This window comes from Marmota marmota, unplaced genomic scaffold, assembly GCF_001458135.2.
Source record: "Marmota marmota marmota unplaced genomic scaffold, marMar, whole genome shotgun sequence".
Classification (NCBI taxonomy): domain Eukaryota; kingdom Metazoa; phylum Chordata; class Mammalia; order Rodentia; family Sciuridae; genus Marmota; species Marmota marmota.
This window is the reverse complement of record NW_026000174.1, coordinates 56,039,835-56,061,790: the sequence shown is the minus strand read 5'-3', so window position 1 is coordinate 56,061,790 and position 21,956 is coordinate 56,039,835. Positions and strand designations below refer to the sequence as shown.

The following is a 21,956-nucleotide window of genomic DNA, read 5'->3' as shown; positions in this document are numbered from 1 at the left end:
TTTTTTTTTTTTTTTTTTTTTTTTTTTTTTTTTTGATACTGGGGATTGAACTCAGGGCATCATGTATATTAGGTAAGTGCTCTACCACTGAGCTACATCCCCAGCCCTTTTATTTTTATTTTTGGTACTAGGGATTGAACGTAGGCTTGCTTCACCACTGAGGTACATACCTATCCATCCCTTTTTTAAATTTTTAATTTTGAGACAGGGTCCCAGTAAATTGCTCTGGGCCTCGCTAGGTTGCTGAGGTTTGTCTTAAATCGTGATCTTCCTCTCTGGATTGCTGAGGCTTGTCTTAAATCTGTGACCCGCCTTCCTTGGCCTCCCAAGTTGCTATGGTTACAGGTGTGTTCTACCCTTTATTAAATTTTGAAACAAGGTATGGTTAAGTTGCCCAAACTGGCCTTGAAATTTGTGGTCCTTCTGCCTTAGCTTACCAAGTAGCTGGGATTACAGGGGTATGCCACCATGCAGGCTCATGTAGTAGCATACATTTTTTTTTAAGTTGTTGATGGACCTTTGTTTATTAATTTATACATGGTGCTGAGAATAAAACCCAGTGCCTCACACATGCGAGGCAAGACTCTACCACTGAGCCACAACCTCAGCCCAGTAGTATACTTTTTAACAAGCTGTTAATCAGCAATGTAAACTCAATGTCTCATTTCAGAAATTCTTTTAGAGAGTTAGGAAGATAGTCACATTCAAAACTATTTTTATTTCTTATTGAAAAGTAGAAATTTAACAGAACAGTTTAACAATTTAACAGAAATGGCCTGGATATGTGGATTGTTTTGCTTTCTTTTTGATACTGGGGTTGAAATCCAGGGCATATGCTAGGCAAGTTCTCTACCAGTGAGCTAACAGAAAATGTGTTTTTAAGGTAGGTAGCAGCCATAACATCTTAAAATATTTTCAAAAGAGATGCATGGGTCAAAACGGAGCTTTTATGGGCAGATAGGTGGAGGTAACCTTCCCACAGGTCATTTACTGTCTGAGAAAATTGGGTATTACATCTTCATTTTTTTTTTTTTTTTTGTGAGACATAATCTTGACATCTCTTTACTAGTAGGTTTGTAATTCTAATTTTTCTTCCTAAAGTCTGGTCTTCCTCTCACAATCCCCAGACACCATAGCCATCCTTTTGTTCTGATATTGCTTCTTAGTTTTAAATGGCCATGTTCTATGAACTCCTAGAAGAGAGAAAGAAAACACTGTTCTCTTTAGACTGCTGTGCAATCGGTGCCACATTTGCCAAACTGTCAGTTCTGTGACCATGTCCTCTTTAGACTAAGCTCACATAAAGGAAGTTCCCAGTGCTATCTTGATGTATGTCTTCAGAAATCTTACTTTTTAAGCCTTTATTTACAGGTTGATTCACAGTGGGAGAGATGTTCACTTTTTTTTTTTTCCTGATAGTCTGAATTTTCTTCTTATCTTTCATCTCTTTGTTTCTATTTATATTCTTTGTACCTTTTTTTCTTGAGCTTACACCCTCTCCATAGTTAACTCTATTATATCATCTTTGGGACTGCAAATAAAAGTTGGAAGATTTTAAAGTTAAAGTTCCCAGAATAATGTTGTCGCCCACATTGCACATATGTCACATTTTGAATTTACTAGTTAAGCCTCTAAATATGTGCTTTATATACAGTATTTGCAGTGTGCTGACTTAGGTTGCCATGAGAACCTAAAAATTTTAGGCTTAAGTGGTTCAGTGATGGGCACTTTTTTTCTTAGGTGAAGGCTAGTCTTTTGTTTTATCTAATATATTTTTTTTTATCAATTGAGGTATAGGGCAGTAGCCATTCTCATATGCCTCTCTTGCAGCTTCTTTCTTTGCCTGCCTTTTATCAGTTTTCTTCATTTTAGTCTGCATGCTTTAGATCTCTTCCCCCTCTGTACCTGCCTCCTGTTCTTTAGGTACAAAGTAGGATTAGAAGTAGGACACTGGAAGCTTTACCTTTAAAAATAAAAGAAAATAAAAAAAGAAGAACCTGGCAAGAAAGAAACTGTCTGGTGGAATATCTTTCAACACACTTAAGAAATTTCTTTTTTTCTCATTTTTTTTTCTTCCCAGTAGTGGAGATTGAACTCAGGGCCACTCTACCCCTGAGCTACATTCCCAATCACCACCACCATGCTTTTAATATTTTATTTTGTCTTATGGCCTCAGTAAGTTGCTGAGGCTGAGATGCCACCGTGTCTGGCTATGCTTCCACTTCTGGAATCCTGCTGTGTTTCTTTTCTTTTCTTTCTTTCTTTTTTTTTTCTTATAGGGCATTGCCAGGGTTCTCTGTCTTGCACTGGGAGACTTGGGTAGTGTGATTGAGAATTCAAGTTTGCTGGGTTTTTTTGGGGGGGGGGGCAGGGATTAACCTGGGATTGAACTCAGGGTACTTGACCACTGAGCCACATCCCCAGTCCTGTTTTGTATTTTATTTAGAGATCTCACTGAGTTGCTTAGCGCTTCACTGTTACTGAGGCTGGCTTTGAACTTCCTCAGCTTCCTTTTAAGTTTTAAGGAGTAGCCAGGGGGCAGTGGCGTATGCCTATTATCCCAGCAGCTTGGGAGGCTGAGGCAGAAGGATTGCAAGTTCAAAGCTAGCCTCAGCAACTTAATGAGGCCCTAAGCAACTCAGTGAGACCCTGTTTTTAAATAAAATATAAAAAAAGAGCTGGTGATGTGGCTCAGTGGTTAAGTGACCCTGGGTTTAATCCCCAATACCATAAATAAATAAATTTTAGAATATATTGTTGGAGCTATTCAGGATATTTGTGTATTTATGCCCCATGAACTTGGGATGGTGCACACACAAATACCGCATGCTTCCCTTATTGAGAGGAGCTGATCAATGCTTTTTTCTCAGGAGCTCCCTTTGATGACTGGATGACATAGCAGTATTTCCTAATCAAGGATCACAGAGTATATCAGCATCATTTCTAGTCCCACCATTTGTTTCCCTATGGCATATTTTTTATTTTATTATTTTTTAAGGAGTAGTTTAAAATTTGTTCAAAAGGCTGGGCAGAAATGTCTGAGATAAAAAAGTGTTTTCCAAGGAATGTAACGTGAGAGATGTTATAGTGGATGTTAGTTATGGTCTGAATATTTATTTATTTATATTTTGTGCATGCTAGGCAAGCACTCTACAACGAAGCTATATCCCTGAACCCCCCCCTTTTTTTTTAATGTGGGGGTGTGAGGTTTGAATGAACTGAGTGCCTCACGTTCGCTAGGGAGAGCACTCTACCACTGATCCCCAACTCCAGCCCCCTTGACCCCAGATTTTTTTTTCTATTTTTTTTTTTTTTGAGAGAGGGAGAAGTTTTTAATATTTATTTATTTATTTTTTTAGTTTTCGGCGGACACAACATCTTTGTTTGTATGTGGTGCTGAGGATCGAACCTGGGCTGCACGCATGCCAGGCGAGCGCGCTACCGCTTGAGCCACATCCCCAGCCCAGTTTTTAACATTCTTTAGAATATATTTTCTCTAAAGTAGGCAGAAGTAGCCCTGTGATATTAATTTTATGCCACATGAAATATTTTATGTTGGAATTACAGAAATTGGGAGACCTTAAAAATGTAGTCCAAATCCTGTATTGATGATGTCACAGCTGAGCTTAGAGTGTAAGTAGTTAGGACCCACAGAAGGTCTGGGTCTGTCTATCCTCACTCTCTTGCTCTTAATATGCATAGTATTGATAGTTTGTGCTCCACAGTTTAGCACTAGTCATGTATTGTGAACCATTATTATCTAATAAGGTCATCTTATGGAGGAACAATTTTAGAAATATTCATTGGTGCTGCAACCCCTGTTCTATTGAATAGATACATAAATAGCACACACTGAGTATTTGATTAATTTAGTTAGAACTGAAAAACAATCCTTTTAGCCAATCAACTGATTTTTTTTATCTTTGAAGAGGTTAATATGGTCAGAAATTAAACTTTTCATGTATTTCTCATTGAGATGAAATTCCTGAATTGTTCTAAATAAAATAATTTGGAACATAAATTATTGACTTTTAGTTACATAAGCCGGTACTTGGGAAATAATTTTAAAAGTTATATCAGAATGTATTTTAACTTATACCAACTGGGAGGTTGGGAGGGGCCCCCAAACATTCTGAATTGGAATGAGACCTTCATTCTGGAGGCAGCAAAGGATCAATAAAGATTTAAGATTGCTCATACAAATGGGGAACAACTTTTTTTGCACATTAAATTGTAAGATTTAAATGATAAATTGAACCTCATGGCTATTGCTGATTTAGTAAGAATCTGACCTAGTAAAGTTTTTCCATTTCCCATGGCTGAGGTAAGTGACTGAAATTATTGAGATATTCTTTGACTGAAATAGATTCTCTCAAACCTTCCTTCAAGTGCCAGCCTATGTGTTTCTGCTTTTTGTCCAGAGCATGTGAACAGAATGCATGTGTGTGAGATAATTGGGCTTTCACTAATGGCCCCCTTTTAGCAACCATGTATGGGAAAAGCTGTTTGTTCCCTGCTCCTCCCTCTGAGCATGGAGCAGAGTCTGTTCTGCTGAAGCTGCTGTTCCACTTTTTTGCTTTCTATATTTGTACAGCAACAGCAGGAGCAGCCTACTAGCTAGGCCGCGCGGCTGCCCTGTGCACCCACACTGCCTCAGACCTGCTCAGGACTCATCCAGGGCTCACAGTTTGTGTTCTTATGTGCATCCATCTGTCTGTCTATGTACATTTCTGTGGAGGACTAAGGTTTTCAAGTGAAAGAGGTGACCTACCTGTTTGTCTTTTTTGTTTTGTTTGGATTCATCATTTATAAATTATAGAAAATGTCTCAGAATCTAGGGATGAGCTGGAGAGGTGAGATTTGTATTGTTTTAATAAAATAACAACCTGGGGAGACAGTGCCATGCTGTGTCAGAAGTGGTCTTTGGGGGTGGGTTGAGATTGTGGCTCAGTGATAGAGAGTGCTTGCTTAGCACTTGTGAGGCTCTGAGTTCGATCCTTAGCACCATGTAAAAATAAATAAACAGAAAAAAGGTATTGTGTCCATCTACAGCTAGAAAAAGAAAAAAGAAATGGTCTTTGGGTTCCCTTAGAAACCATTTCATTGAAGTGGTAGTGTTTTTTCCTTTTTTTTTTTTCTTTTTTACAGTTCACAAATAATCAGCTTTTGAGGTAGAGCTGAATTCCTGGCGTATAAATTTCATGATATAAAACCTGAGTAAAAAAAAAAAAAAGATAACTCCTCATTAAGAAGGTTTCTTAAGAGATGATTTAGTGTACTTTTTTTTTTGAAAAAGAGTGCGTGCAGTAGGGGCTATTGACTGGGTGCTTTTCTGGGAAGGGAATTGTGGGGAGTGCCCTTTTTGGGCTTTGTAGCATCCTTTGCTTTTTGCTCCAATTTGTATGCCTTGTCAAGTTTGGCCTTATAAAGGCCTTTTATTGCCCTTTGGTGTCCTGTCTATCTAGGGGATATGACAGATAGATTTTAGGCTATTTTCAAATGCTATTGTGTTAGTTTCTGTATTTTAAAAGGATACTTTCTTGGCTTGTGAGATTTTCTAATTCCATTTAAGTCTAAAGTCAAGTTTGCTTGTTTTAAGTTTCCTTTTATTCGCCTCCCCCAGCCCCATGAGTCACAAGCATGCAGAGTAGAATAGAACTTGTCAACTGAGTGGGGATGAGACATGTTGGTAATTTTGGTGGTTAAGGAGAAGAAAGGACTTTAAATGCTGGAGAAGCAGCTTTACTGAGGCAGGTCCTGTGTCTGTGTGATATGGATATGGGGTTCCATGTATTACTTGCTGATGTATTCTGGCTCTAACGAACAATTAGGAATCTATTCTGTAACTTGCTCATTGTTGGCTTCAGATATAATGTGTTTAGGGCCTCGGGTCTGGGTATCATTACCTTCAAGAGGCAAAAAGAGTATTTCAAAATTCCAAAGAATTAATTTGCTGATAAAAATATTAAGTAAGGGGCTGGGGATGTGGCTCAAGCGGTAGCACGCTCGCCTGGCATGCGTGCGGCCCGGGTTCGACCCACAGCACCACATACAAAGATGTTGTGTCCGCTAAAAACTGAAAAATAAATATTAAAATTCTCTCTCTCTCTCTTTAAAAAAATATTAAGTAAATACTTAATAGGTAGGCCACTTATATCTTAAGAATTTGAATTTTTTCTTTGTAAGTTTTACGGAGAGTATGTTGGGAAACTGTCCAGGATATTTGTGTATTTATGCCCCCTGAGCTTGGGATGGATGGGTTCTGCACACTTAAATCTTTTGTTTTCCCCTTCTGGTGCTGGGGATTAAACTCATGCATGCTGGGCAAATACTGAGCTACATTCCCAGCCCTTTTATTTTTCATTTTGAAACAGGTTGGCTAGGCTGGCCCTTAAGATCCTCCTGCCTCATCTTCCCAGGTAGCTAGGATTATAGGTGTGTGCCACCATGCCTAGTATCTCCTTAAGACTTACTAAAACTGGGCTGGGGATATAGCTCAGTTGGTAGAGTGCTTGCCTACCATGCACAAGGCCCTGGGTTCGATCCCCAGCACCACACACACACACACACACACACACACACACAAAAGACTTACTGAAACTGTTGAGTGTGGTGTTGTATTAGCTTCATCTTCTGGACTGTTCTTAGCACTTGACTTATATGCTATGAATATTGTATGTTCTAGATAGGGCTGTCATTGATGATTAAATTGAATGACAGCCTTTTGATTTTGTAGCTCAAGCAAATGACACTGTGGCTGACACATCTGTATTTCAGCTTTCCCTTTGTTCTTGTTCTTGCCTAGCACTTGTGAGGCACTGAGTTCGATCCTTAGCACCACATCTTGGGCTCATTTTATTAGTTTATGTTTTTCTACTATATCCATTTTGAAAACATATATAGATCCTTTTTGGTATGATGAGGGGAATAGATAAGTGTTTATACATAATGTTTTTAGAATAAGTGGTTTAGTATTCCATATTGAAAAGTTCTGTATATTTATTTACACTGGCCACTGAAAAGGCCAGTTGGAGGTTGATCTGTCATCCAGTCACTGCTTTATTACCTCCTTTAGGAAATACTTCCCTGATATTTTAGGTAACACATTTTAAAGAGATATAGTCATTTCTAAAAGAAAACTCTTCTTTGGGACTCATACTTTCCCAATATAGGTACAAAGCTTAGTGCCTGGAATTATAATAACAAAATGTTTATTGAACAATTTCTTTGCGCCAGGAAGTGTTTTAAATGCTCTTTACCCATATAAATCCTTAATCCTAAGAAATATCCTGTGTGGTAGGTACTCTTTTTGTAAAAATTTTTCACACAAGAAAACAGAGATGTAAAGTTTTTTAATAGTTTGTTTAAAGTTACCTGGCTAGTGAGGGTTAAAACTGGTATTGGAAAGCAATAATATGATTCCAAATCTGGGGTTGGGTACCTAATAGACTTGGAGTAAATATTTGTTTTTGTTTTGTTTTGTTTGTTTATTTTTGGTGCCAGGGATTGAGGCACCTAACCACTGAGCAACATTCTCAGCCCTTTTTATATTTTATTTAGAGACAGGGCCTTGCTAAGTTGCTTAGGGCCTCACTGATAGCTGAGGCTGGTTTTGAACTCTCTATCTCCTGCCTCAACCTCCAGAGCTACAGGGATTACAAGCATGCGCCATCATGCCTGGCTAAGATCATAAACTCTATAAGGACAGGAGTTGCATTTCTGTATATATGTGTGTGTGTGTGTGTTTTCATCCTCTTTAGTTCTGGGATTATAAATGTGAATTTTTTTGGTTGATCTTCTGTTTTCTAAATATCTTGTTTTTGTAAAACTGAAATCAAAGCATGGACAAATTCAATTTTGTGAAACAGTTAAGATTATTTTTTAGAAGTGATTTGAAGGAGAAGATGGAAGTCATATAAGTGGGTATTTAAATGTGAGAAGCTCTTTTATGAGTATAATTGGAGAGTAAGGAAAGCATGATAATTGAAATAAATCACTTTTTTTTTTTTTTTGGGTTAATGCCGATTGAGCCCAGGGCTGCTTAACCACTGAGCCACAGGCCCAGCCCTTTTTATTTTTTATTTTGAGACAGTGTCTTGCTAAGTTGCATAGGGCCTAAGTTGCTGAGGCCTGGCTTTGAACTTGCAATCCTCCTGCCTCAGCCTCCCCAGACACTGGAATTACAGGCATGTACCATCGTGCCTGGCTGAAGTCATCTTTTTAAAAAAAGTGGTAATATGTAGATATTTAAAATTGGTCCTTGGGAGTCAATGAAGCTATACTTAGGATACTCCCTGACTGGCTGAACCAGAGGTGTAAGTTTTTACTTTCTGACAAATAACCTGTCTCAAAAAGTATCTGCACAGAAAAGTAATTTTTGGTTTTGAAGTATTAAGAATATAAAGAGAGGGCTGGGATCCTTGCTCAGCCGTAGAGTGCTTGCCACATGTGTGAGGCACTGGGTTCTGTTTCCAGCATGGCATATAAATAAGTGAATAAAATAAAGGTTCATCAACAACTAAACAAAAAGAACAACAACAACATAAAAGAGACTGAATGAAGTTTCCTGCTTTTCAACACAAGACAAACCTCCTGAGATAATACCATATGGATACATCCTGCTTGAATGGCCATGTGTTTGGGGTAAAGTTGGGGCAGATGGTACAGGCAGGGTTCTTGGCTGCTTGGTTAAGGATCTTGGAGATGATGGAAGATAGATAGGTGCTAGGTGCTGTGGAAGGACTGGTATATATTATCTGTGTTAGTCATGTCTTCCTAAGAGGTGACTGAGCATAGTGAGAGGATATTGCAGCAAATGTTGGGTAGTGTGGGGGTAAGATAAGGGAGGAGGCAGGGGAGATGTGGTCTTGGAGTGATAAATTCTACAATTGAATCAAGCCTCCTTCTCAGATTAGGGAGACGGAGAAGAGATACAGTGTGAGAAACAAGATTCCAGATCCTGGGCCTCTTCTCCAGAGCTGTCAAGTAAGACATTGCAGGACTGTAGGATTTTTCTCTTTAAGCTTGAAGCTGTTTTGATTCCTTTTTGAGATACTAGGCCAAAAGCTGTATTTATAGAACTTGTTTTGACATATTATCTCACCCTGTCCCTCTCCTTCCTTACTGGAATCCAGCTAATGTTGCACTCTGCCTTGGCAGAAAAGGTTGATTGAAGAAAATGTACACATAGATATGCAGCTGAGTGATTGAAAATAGCCTTAAACTTTTTAAATAGGCCAGACATAAGATTTGCAGTCTGAGCTACATGAACATCATTTGAGTTGCTTGGGTAATTTTAAATGGTATGATATAATTATCTAGCTCACATGTAATACATTCCTGATTTACCTGGTCAGTAGCAGTTCCATAAAATCATTTAAGGCATAGGAAGAAAAAAGAAATTACAAAAGTAATCCTAATGCTTGTTTTGGAACAGAGCACAGGTTGAGGTGGGGGGTTGTTTGTTTTTTTGTTGGTTTTTACTTTATGCTTTGTAGTTTCAAGAATTTTCTTTAAGAAACTTATGTAAAATTTTTTACATCTACATAGTTTATGTTACATTTTTACATGGTAACATCCACATGTAAAAAATTTAACCAGTACTCTAGGTATAAAACTGCGGTGCAGTTATTTCTTTATCCTTCCCAAGATTATTCTGTTCCTTTACAAGCCATGTGTAATTCCTTTCTTATTATGTAAAGATATCCTGATAAATCAGCTGCCATATTCTCTTTAATAGCTACAAAGTGTTCTGTTGTATGGTTATAATTTATTTAGCCTCCAATCAATAGGCATATGTTTCTCGGTTTTGCTATTACAATCTCTGTTCTTATGAATGCCCCTTTACATTCTTTGTCTATATTATATACAGATTTACTTGAAGGCTGTATTTTTAAAACTGGAATTGCTGTATTCAAAGGACATGTTCTGGGGCTGGGGCTGTAACTCTGTGATAGAATACTTGCCTAGTATGCAGGAGGCACTGGGTTCGATCCTTAGCACCACATAAACATAAGTAAATAGAATAAAGGTATCATGTCCATCTATAAGTAAAAATATTTTTTAAAAGGACATGTTCAATATTCAGTGTTAATGAGTACTTACAGTCCCTTTAATATTTTGCAATTGATATTATCCTTTGAAGAATATTATTATTAGAGAGGGAAGTCTTAATGCAACAACAAACTACCACCTTGTAACAGTTACTAGAATGAGCATAGGACCTGAAGTATCTGGATAATTTGAGAAACCTTTTTTGAAATTTTTTATTTCTTCTTTTTACTTATACATGACAGTAGAATGTATTTTTTTAAAGTATTTATTTTTTAGTTATAGTTGGACACAATACCTTTATTTTATTAATTTTTTATGTAGTGCTGAGGATCGAACCCAGGGCCCTGCACGTGCTAGGTGAGCGCTCTACCACTGAGCCACAATCCCAGCCCCTATAATGTATTTTGACATATTATACATACATGGGGTATAATTTCCCATTCTTGTGTTTGTACATGATATGGAGTTACACTGGTCGTGTATTCATAAGTGAACATAGGAAAGTTATGTCTGATTCATTCTACTGTTCTTAGTTTCACCCATTTCTGATTTCTATCAATTAGAAAAATATTTAGGGCCTATGGGTCAATTCAATTGTTGTTACCTAAGCTACTCAGGCAGATATCATGAAACCATTTGGTCATAATCACTTTGAAAACAACAGCTGAGCAAAGTGGTGAATACCTATAATCCAAGCTACTTTGAGAGGCTGAGGCAGGCTCTTTCAAGTTCAAGGCCAGCCTGGGCAACTTAGGGTGACTCTGCTCAAAAGGGGTGGGGATGGATATAAAGCACCCCTGGGTTTAAATACCACTGCAAAAAAAAAAAAAAAAAAAANGCCTTAGAGAAAGGTTGCAAGATTCACCCGCTTAATCAGTGAGCTCCCGGATGATGCCTGGAGTTTGATATGGATCATTCCAGCCTCTCTCAAATCGATCAACAAGTATTGATTGAGTGCCTACTGTTTGCTGGGCTTGACGCTAGGCATTTTGGGAGATGCAGAATGAGTGTGGAACTGGGTCTCCGTCCTCTTCAATTAGCACTGCAAGCCCTTACGTATCCAAGTGGGAACTGCCTGAGTATGACAATACGAGCTACAGAAATGCAGACAAAGGGGGACCCTGAGGTCAGTGAGGTCAGGAAGACTTCAGACAGGAAGACGTGAGCCGGAATCAGGGACAGAGAATATTACTGGTTGAGGAAATATGAATGTGTATAAGAGGAATGCTATCTCTGAAAATAAAGCACTCAAATGCCAGGGACTTAACATGGTAGGCTTATTTCTAGTTCATGTGGCAGTCGGGCTGGGGGCTGAGCCTCCAACAGAAAGTCTAAGAATTCATGATTAGAGTTGTAAGCCTGGGAAGCTAAATCAGGCAGAGGCCAGCTTTAACTAATCAGCACTACTGGGTTTGGGGACTTGAATGACTTCAGTGAGGGCCTGGGATTCCCCTACTACCACAATGACAACCATCACGTGCCTCCAACAGGTCCCAACCTCTCCCGGTTCCAAGCTTGGTCACAGTGGTCAAGGAATTTGCAACCCCTTCTTTCAACATAGAGCATCTTGGAGCATCTTCCCACTGTCCCTGCAAACCCAAGACATTAAGAGGAGCCCAGTTGGAACAAAGGCTCCTAGAGCATCCTTAGCTACCCTGTGGGAATTGGCTGAGCAGGTTTTCAGGAAAGCCCAGAGCTCCCTCCCTGAGGCTGTGGGAGCTGCCTGTGGATATTACCTCTGCAGACTCATCCTCCTATACCCCAAGGCAAGAGCAGTGATGAGGTGCTATCCTATAACTCTATGAATCCTGTAACTCTATGAATTCATGAGTTTGTGTTGTTTTTCAATGATGACTGGACAGCGGCTCTAGACATGTTGTTGGCCCTCCCCAGGGCAGGCCTCTGCCTGGATTGAGTTTCCCATGTTTATAATTCAGAAAATTGTAAGTGTTTTAGCCAGCTTTTTTTTTTTTTTTAAATCACTGTGACCAAAATGCCTGAGAAGGAAAACATAAAGGATAAAAAGTTAATTGGGGGCTCATAGTTTCAGAAGTCTCAGTCCATAGATGGTCGACTCCATAGCTCTGGGCCCAAGATGAAACAAAACTTTAAGGCAGAAAATCATTGAGTAGGAAAGCAACTCAGGTTACGGCAAGCAGGAATCAGAGAGAGAGAGAGAGAGAGAGAGAGAGAGAGAGAGCGAGCTGCTCAAAAGGGCCAAAATCTAAACCCCAAAGGCACACCCCCAGTGACCCCTCCTCCAGGCACTCCCCACCTGCCTACAATTATTGCCCAGTTAATCCGTGTCTGTGCTTTAATGCACTCATTAAAGTACTTCAACTAATTATTTCACTTCTAAACTTTCTACACTGTCTTACATATGAGCTTCTGGGGCTACCCCCTCTCTAAACCATAACAACAAGTTTCTCTCTGCAGCCTTACATCCTGCCATGTGTGAAGGGTCTCACCTTGACTTTCTCCTACTTGGAGATCCTCAGGCCTCAGCTTTCTATAAAGCAAGTGAGTTTGACACCATGATCTCTGAGGCCCTTCCCTGCTATAACATCCCGTGAGGGTGAGTTCTTTCTACACAGGAAGCCCACATAGGCCTTCATAAGAGCCTAGCAATTTTAGAGTTCAAGAATAGGAAGCAAACTAGGGGCAGTGGAAAAGAAAAGGGCCTTAAACATTGTTAGATTGATACTTCCCACTGTGTGTTTCGGGAATATTCGCTCTATAGACTCATAATAGAGTGTGTGTGTGTGTGTGTGTGTGTGTGTGTATATATATATATATATATATATAGAGAGAGAGAGAGAGAGAGAGAGAGAGAGAGAGATATTCCCAATTAAAAAAGTATTTTGTAAACTGTGACTTATTTTTTTTTTTTTTACTGTGATTCAAGAAAGTCCAAGTTGCAGTGACTGGTTGTGGAATTGGGATCAGTTAATCCATTCTCTTCATTTTAGTTCCCTTATCTGGAAAATGGAAATGGAAATACTGAAGAACCTCTTTTGAGCACCCAGAAAAATAATTATAAAGTAATTTCTAGAAGGTTATGTGTGATAATGACTCTTCAGAGGCATCAAGATTGTAAGGTAATTTTAAAAGTAACTCTGACAGTGTTTTAGGAAGAAAATTAGTCACATTCTGCCTACATAGTACTAACATATGGTGCAGCCCTGATGAGATGCACAAGTGGGCTGAAATCAAAATGCAGTTGAAGAGAGGAGAAGTAGTGACTCACTAGAGGAGACAGATTTGGCCTTCTGGCAGGGCAGTGAAGCTGAGGAGGAATTGGTGGCCTTAAAGCATGCCAGATTTGAGCAAGTGGCACATGAATATTATGGAAGAGTTGATTAACCACTCTCTCATGTTTAGATTAGGTGCCCTGTCTGGTGTCACAGTTCCTCTGTGGCTTTAGAGGCCTTACTTCTGTTTCCCCTAGTACTGGGGATTGAATTTTGCTCATATGAGGCAAGTATCGAACCCCTACTTCTGGAACAGTAGGTTTAAACTAGAAAGATACATTCTATTCACAGTTCTATCCAGACATAACTGCACATTAGCTTAGCTGCCACCACTTATAAATTGCTACTGCTACATCCAACAATTTGTTGCTCTCCACCAATAGTGCTGCTGTGGGAAGGAAACAGGAGGAGCTCTAGAAAGGAGGAGATTGCTTTCCTTTTCCTCTTTCATCACCCTTAATCCAGCAGGGAATTGTGTGGGGAAGAGAGGAACTGCTTAATAAGGATTTGAGAAATTACTTTGAGAGTATTTGAGAAAAAGTAGGAAAAGAGGTTTTATTTTATTTTTTTAATTATTATTATTATTTTTTTTAGTTGTAGTTGGACACAATACCTTTATTTTATTTATTTATATTTGGTGCTGAGGATAGAACCCAGGGCCTCACATGTGCTAGGCGAGCGTTCTACTGCTAAGCCACAACACCAGCCCAGAAAAAGAGGTTTTAAAGATGTATTTTGCATTCCCTGACTGCTTCATCTGAGCATACCCAAAATGGGGTGCCTCAGAGGTGGATATGATCTCTTATTTAGATGCAGTGTAGTCATTTGGAAATATCATAGAATGAGATAGAAGATGACAGATCAGGGAGGAAGATGAGAATAGAGTCCAACTCACCCAGCCCCAACCAGGTGTGGTGGCACACACCTGTAATCCCAGCAAATCAGAAGGCTGAGGCAGTTTGTGAAGTTTTACAGTTTGTAAAACTTTAGAAGATTTAATAATCAATGTCGACTTTAAGAAATAGTGTTACATTTATTGTGACACATAGGTAAGAATACTATTTGCAAATCAAGCTTTAAGCCAATTCTAGCTCTGATCCTTAAATATGGGCTGCCCATACTCCCCCCAAAATGTTTATAAAGTGAGAAAAGTAGTATTATATAGAGTATGATACTGAATTTGGTAATAGTTCTGTATATTTGTGTATGCATCTTAGTACATGCATAGAAAGATTCTGGTAGAAGCCAGGCACTGTAGTTCACACTTGTAATCCCAGCAGTTTGGGAGTCTAAGGCAGAAGGATCATGAGTTCAAAGCCAGGCCTTAAGCAATTTAGCAAGAGCCTGTCTTTAAAGGGGCGGTGGCGGGGGCTGGGGGCTGGAGTTGTGGCTCAGCGGTAGAGCGCTCCTGTAGCACATGCGAGGCCTTGGGTTCAATCTTGGGTTCAGTCTTCATCACCACATAAAAATAAAGATATAAAGCAACTTAAAAGGGCGGGGTGGGGGGAGTTAAGTATGTGGTTCAGTGGTTAAGCATCCTTGGGTTCAATCCCCAGTACCGAAAAGAAAAGAAAGATTCTGGTAGGAAGTAACACAAAATGTGTTTCTCTATAAAAATAAACAGGCCAGGCTTTGTGGCTCGTGACTGTAATCCCAGCAACTCAGGAGATTGAGGCGGAAGGACCACAAGTTTGAGGCTAGTTTCGGCAATTTAATGAGGCCTTGAGCAACTTGGTGTGGCCCTGTTTCAAAATAAAAAGAGCTGGGATGTAGCTCAGTGGCAAAGCGCCCCTGGGTTCAATCCCTATCACCTCCAAAATAAATAAATAATAGGACTGGGATGTAGGTCATTGGTAGAACTCTTGCCTAGCATAAGGCCCTAGGTTTAATCTCTACTAGTGAGGGGGCAGCATTTTGTCTTAAACATGAGGGCTATACACATGCTAGGAAAACTCGTTACCATTGATCTGCACCCTCAGTCAACCCCCTCACCTGCTTTTTTTTTTTTTTTTTCAGTACTGGGGGTGGAACCAGGATGCTCTACCACTGAACTACATCCCTAACTTTTGTGAATTTTATTTTGAGACAGTCTTACAAAGTTACCCAGGCTGGTTTTGAACTTAAGGATCCTCCTGCCTTAGAACTGAGGTTAAATAGTTGTAGCTATTTGGAAGGCTATGACAGGAGGATCGCTTGAGTCTAGAAGTTCCAAATCAGCATGGATCACAGGCCACGTAGCAAGACCCTGTCTCCAAAAAAACAAAAAACAAAAAGACGACAAAAGAAAAAAATGTCTATGTCCTGGAAAGTTTTAAGAATTAGTAGGTGAGTGTGGGGGTTAGGTTTAGTTCAACAATTGAAGGTCTAATGTGTGTTATCTTTATTCCTGGTGTTCTGGGGATATAAATATAAAAGAGAGGAGAAACTTGTTGTTAGTTTACAAAATGGTAACAGTTGAAATTTTCATTTCATTAACAAAAATTTAGAGCTGAGGTTAATACTGAGTCTTTTCCAAATGTATCATATATATTGTAGGCAAATAGATAACTGTTTGAAATCTTTTCAGAAAAAGCATAGTTATATTTTTAGATGATTTAGTGATAGTCTAGTCCTATACTCTAGGGAAGGGAGGGAGTTAAGGGGATAAATCTAACATTGGTCATGAGCCCCTCAGAGAATCTGAAGAAAGTTGTGAGTTTATACTTGTTTGTTCATTTGTTTATTTTCAGGAAACCTTAGTGTTCATCTTCACACTGTTTAGATTAGATAGGGTTCATAGACCTCTTCCAGTTTCAAAGAGATATGAGAGTAGCAGATTAAGAATTTTTGTGAACCAGGTGTGGTGGCACACGCCTGTAATCCCAGCAAATTGAAAGGCTGAGGCAGGAGGTTTGCAAATTCAAAGCCAGCCTCAGCAAAAGCAAAGTGCTAAGCAACTCAGTGAGACCCTGTCTCTAAATAAAATAGAAGGGGCTGGGGATGTGGCTCAAGCGGTAGCGCGCTCGCCTGGCATGCATGCGGCCCCGGTTCGATCCTCAGCACCACATACAAACAAAGATGTTGTGCCCGCCGATAACTAAAAAATAAATATTAAAAATTCTCTCTCTCTACCTCTCTCTCTCTCTTTGAAAAAATAAATAAAAATTTAAAAATAAAATAAAATACAAAATAGGGCTGGGGATGTGACTCAGTGGTCGAGTGCTCCTGAGTTCAATCCCTGGTACTTAAAAAAATCCTTGTGAAAGAAGAATGCTTTAAAAATTGTAGCCACATTGCACAACAGTGTGATTATCACAACTTTTAAAGAAGCTGAGGAAAAAAAAAAAAGTTGCCACTACAGACAGGTTCAGGGTTCTGAGCAGTGTGGAGATGAGATTAAGATCTGTTTTTACTAGGGTCATGGAGAGGACACACATAGATGACTCATTAGTCAATAAGGAGTCAAAGCCCCAAACTTAAATCTGAATCATGGAAATAGACTAGGTAAGTAACTAAAGAGCAAATACAAGGAAAGGGAAGGGGATTATTTTTGGGGGATGACACTGGGGATTGAACCCAGATATGCTTAACCACTGAGCAACATTCCCGGCCCTTTTTATTTTTTATTTTGAGACAGGATATCACTGAGTTTTTGGGGACCTTACTAAGTTGTTAAGTTTGTCTTTGACCTCACGATCCTCCTGCCTTAGCCTACCGATTCGCTGGGATTACAGGTGTGCAAGAAAAGGGGATTTTTCTACCACAAAGTGTTAAGTCTTATCCCTGTTGACCAAGACAAGTCAGAAGCCTGATACAGTTCAGGACCTAGATTGTTCCAACAAGCACAGCTTACTACAGTGGAAGGGGGTATTCTGGAAATGGTGGGACAAGAAAGAAGGGAATTTATTGTGTGCTTTATTGTACCTGCTTAACTTACCCATTCTCTTTGGGAACCAACAGTAAGGGTATGGGTGTTGCCATCAGATTCTAATCCAGGGTACTAGGTGCACACACCACCACTAATAGCAGATTGACTACCTCAAAGGCTGATATAATAAATAAAATAAGATGTGTAAAAGCGCCAGCACTAAATAGGTGAAACCCAGAACTAAGCACGCTTTTTAAAAAAATTTTCATTTCTGTTTATTTTAAAAATTGATATTTAAAAATAAACTAAACCTCCACAGCAAATGAGTTATACAAAAAGTAAAAAAAATAAAAGAAAAATTGCAATGAACTAATGATTAAGAATAAAAGTAATTAAACTTTTACATACATAAGCATATTTTAATCATTTGGGAACTTACTCTGATTAGTAATTTCCTTACACTTGCATAATGAAAGACACACATTGTGGTTCTAAGATGTGTATATTAGTTTATACTATGAATTTTGGTATTGTGTCTACATAGGACAGCTTATTATTGGAATCAATAATCACTCCTGGCTTTCTATATAATACAACAATATCACCTTTTTATAATTTGGCACAAGCACAAGTTTTAAAAGGTCATTTCTATTGCTTATTTCTCTGTTCAAAGTTTGTAGTGGCTAGATTGTATTTTAGGCATCTATCTGGTCCATATATATATGTAAATATACATATATACATATATATGTAAATATAGTTTAACTGCTTACAGGTAAGGGAACTGACACAGGTGCTAATTAACTCATTGTAAGTCATACCTCTACCTTGTAATAGTAGGAGTTTTGCTGTCCTTAATCATATTTCTTTCTTTATTTTTATGCAGTGCTAAGGATCAAACTCATCATGCCTCACACATGCTAGGCAAGCGCTCTGCCACTGAGCTATAGCCCCAGGCCCTTAATCATATTTCTTGAAAAGACTTATAATATTTGAGATTTTGTATATTTGTGTACTTGGAAGTTTCCCTTAGAAAAATAGTCAGACTCAACTTTATGGTCCTTGCCATTTAAACAGTCTTTTCTTTTGTTTATGTGTGTGAACTTTCTTGGCAATCGCTTTGGAGTTTTTTCTTTTCTATTTTTTGGGAGAAGGGGCCATTCAGTCTGTCAAAGAACTATATACTAGCCCCTGGAGAAAGCTTTTTTTTGGAGGGCGGGGGGAGGTACTAGGGATTGAACTCTGGTGCTCAACCACTGAGCCAAATCCCCAACCCTATTTTTATATTCTTTAAAGACAGGGTCTCACTGAGCTGTGCTCAGCACCTTGCTTTTGCTGAGGTTGGCTTTGAACTCTTGATCCTCCTGCCTCAGCCTCCCAAGCTGCTGGTATTACAGGCCTGTGCCACCAGTGCCCCACTGGAGACAGTTTTTAACCCCGAAGCAGGCTTTTCACCCAGTGGACCTGACTTTATATACCAACTCTGTGATTGCCTGGCTCTCTGTGTTCTTGAAAAAGTTACTTCATCTCAGGGCTGGGGATGTGGCTCAAGTGGTAGCGCGCTTGCCTGGTATGCGTGTGGCCCGGGTTCGATCTTCAGCACCACATACAAACAAAGATGTTGTGTCCTCCGAAAACTAAAAAATAAATATTAAAAAAAAAAAACACTATTCAGCTGGGTTCAGTGGTGCATGCCTGTAATCCCAGCGGCTCAGGAGGTTGACGCAGGAGGATCGTGGATTCAAAGCCAGCCTCAGCAATTTAGCAAGACCTTGTCTTAAAATAAAAAGGATTGGGGATGTAGCTCAGTGGCAAAGCACCCCAGGGTTCAATCCCCCGTAACCCCTTACCCCCTGCCAATAAAAAAGTTTTTGGAACTAGGCATGTTGAGACACACCTGCAATCCCAGAAACTCTTAAGGCCAAGGTAAGAGGATCACAAGTTCCAAGGCAGCTTAGTCAGGTTAGTGAGACTCTGTCTCAAAAAAGGGGTGAGGGTGGGGCTGGGTATGTAGCTCAGTGCTAGAGTTTGTCTAATATGTATAAGATCCTGAGTTCAGCATGGGGTGAGGGTGTCTTTGGGCAATTTAGGAGTAGGATGATTACTGTCCTATTGATGTGGATTTTGTTGTTGGAGGTGTGTGGGATCAAACCTGGGGCTTTGTGTAATGTATGCTAAGCAAACACTTTATCTTGAGACAGGTTCTCACTAAGTTGCTTAGGGCTTTGCTAAGTTGCTGAGGTTAGTTTTGAACTTTCGAACCTCCTGTTTCAGCCTCCTGAGTTACTAGGATTATAGGTGTCCACTACCACTCTGGACACTTCTTCCCTTTTTAAAGGCATTCATTTATCTCTTTCTCTTGGCTAGGCAACTGAGGTGTTCCTAGTCCCTTAGGGGCTACAGTGTTCTTTGAGACTTAGTGTATGTTCTTTACCGTTTCATATATTGGCCTTCCTTAACAACTCCCCACCCCCTTTTTGCTCTCCGAGTCCAACGAGGTTCCCTGACCAGCATGCAATCTGAGTCTGGTTTCTTAGGGTGGAAGAAATGATGCCAATAAAAACTAATCACATAGTGGCAACGTTTCTCAAACTGTTCAGTGCAACATAGTTCCCTGGTCTTCAGTTATTTATTTATTTTTCTCTTTGGTTTGGGGTTTGTGGGGTTTTGTGGTGGTGGTGGTGGTGGTGTTTGTTTTTTTTTTGTACTGATGATTGAACCCAAGTTCACTTTACCATTGGGTCACATCCCCAGCCCTTATTTATTTATTTATTTATTTATCTATCTATCTATCTATCTATCTATCTATCTAATTTTTCATTTATTTATTTATGTTGATGCCGGGTATTGAACTCAGGAGCACTTGACCACTGGACCACATCCCCAGCCCTATTTTGCATTTTATTTAGAGGCAGGGATGCTTGGTGCCTCACCATTGCTGAAACAGGCTTTGAACTCCTGATCCTCCTGAGCCACTGTGCCTTTTATTTTTATTTTGAGACAAAGTCTTGCTGAGTTGCTTAGGACCTTGCTAAGTTACTGAGGTTAGCCTTGAACTTGTAATCCTCCTCCCTTAGCCTCCCAAATCACTGGGATTATAGGCGTGCACTACTATACCCAGCTTCCATGGCTTTTTACTAGTTTTCCAGAACAACTCTTTTAGTAGAAGTGTAACTTGCTTTCTATGCTGCACTGTAACTATTACTTAGAGCCCTATCAAGACAGATATACCATCACAATAAAAGTTGGTATCTCCTACATGATGGTCATATTTCTTGAGAGACAAAACAATGGGCTCTGACTTCCATCTGGCAGACCATGTCCGGATTCTCTTCCTTAGCATCTGAATCCTTAGAGTAGTCTTTACCTTAAATGGTGATAATGATAAAGGATCATTGTGAATTCACACTGTGAATTAGTTAATGAAAGTTCCTTTTCTCTAAATAACTGTTTTAATACAGTTTATTAATAGCATGCACATGCTGAGAATTGAACTTAGGGTCTCACACATGCTGGGCATGTACTCCAGTCCCCACTTAATAATTTCTTTTCCCCCTTCCCGATGCTGGAGGTGGAACCCAGGGCATCATCATGTTAGGCAAGTGCTCTACCACTGAACTACACCCCCAGTCTTGATTACTTTTGATGGTGTAGGTAGTCCATAGTAAAGCTTTTATAAGTTTTTTTGTTATATAGATTTTGTCTTATAGCTATCGGAAGTATGACTTACTACCAAAATTGGAAACCAGTTAGGACAATATGAAAAGTCAGTTAACTGCTTATCCACCTATTTTATGATAGTTGAGAAACATTCTTGGCTTCAGGGAGGGTTTGTGTCATTGCAGTTAGTTCTGGGTCTGACTTTGTCTTTCAGAATTCTATTCCTTTCTAGTGTGGACCTTGTCCTTATGACTTTGAGTAGTTGTCTGTGGTTTGGGCCAGACAGAAGTAACAGCCAACAGGAGTTGTAAATAGAAGTTTGTAGGAATTTGAGTGGCTTTATAGAATCTTTCCTTGCAAGATCGTTCAATAATGTTTAAAAATAAAACAAATTGGTTTTGTGGTTTCTTCCTTTGCTTTTACCTTCAATTAACTTCCCCATCTTTTGTTTCTTTTTGGTTTCAATGGTTTACCACCACAATATGGCCACTAAGATGCATTTTCAGAGGCAGGAACTTAGTTGCCTTTGAAGAATTTCATGCCTAGTACCGACCTTTTCAGAAAGATGGCTTTGGGTAAAGAGTGTGACCTCTCCACATTAATAATGTAATTCTTAATTTTATACACCCTTCAGCTTTTTGTAGTCTCTTGTCCCAAAGCAGATATTACAAATGATTATTTTTGTTACCTGAAATTCAGCCATATAAATCTTAAGTCATTATTTTGCTCTTTGTTGTGATATTTGGGGGCAAACATTTTTAAGCCTTTGAGTACTTCACTTCTCCATTTTTTAAATTGATGGTGTTTTAATATTAACTTTGAGATGTTAAATGCAGATTATCTTTAAGGTATTGTGTATTTAAAAACTGAGAGGGAGAAGTCTTTTTTTTGTTGCGGTGACATAGGGACCTTTCTTTGGAAAGAAGCTGCATATCTGAAGTCCTGATAAGAATAGGCATGACCCACTTACTTTTCTTTCCTTGGATTTTTAGAGTGAAGACATAGTCCAGAGAGGGAGGTATAAAGTTACAGGTATGAGCTAATTGCTGAATGGGTGTGCTGTGTGGCTTTTTAACCTTGTTGCATGAGGCCTGTTGTGCAGATATATATATATATATATATATATATATACACACAAACATATA

The 21,956-nt window shown here is 39.2% G+C and overlaps 1 protein-coding gene across 20 annotated transcripts in view; it reads left to right on the top strand.

The window, feature by feature from the left end:
• Positions 1 to 21,956, top strand: part of Celf1 (CUGBP Elav-like family member 1) — an 81,367-nt gene that overhangs the window by 18,653 nt on the left and 40,758 nt on the right. Inside the window, exon 1 of one of the 20 annotated variants that reach the window (XM_048788805.1) lies at positions 13,133 to 13,151. The exons of 18 other annotated variants lie outside the window; for them this stretch is intronic. The gene's annotated coding sequence lies outside the window, so the exon portion shown is untranslated. Of the gene's footprint in view, positions 1 to 13,132; positions 13,152 to 21,824; positions 21,844 to 21,956 lie in introns of those variants that run through there. One more of the 20 variants, XM_048788804.1, reaches the window with a different exon arrangement.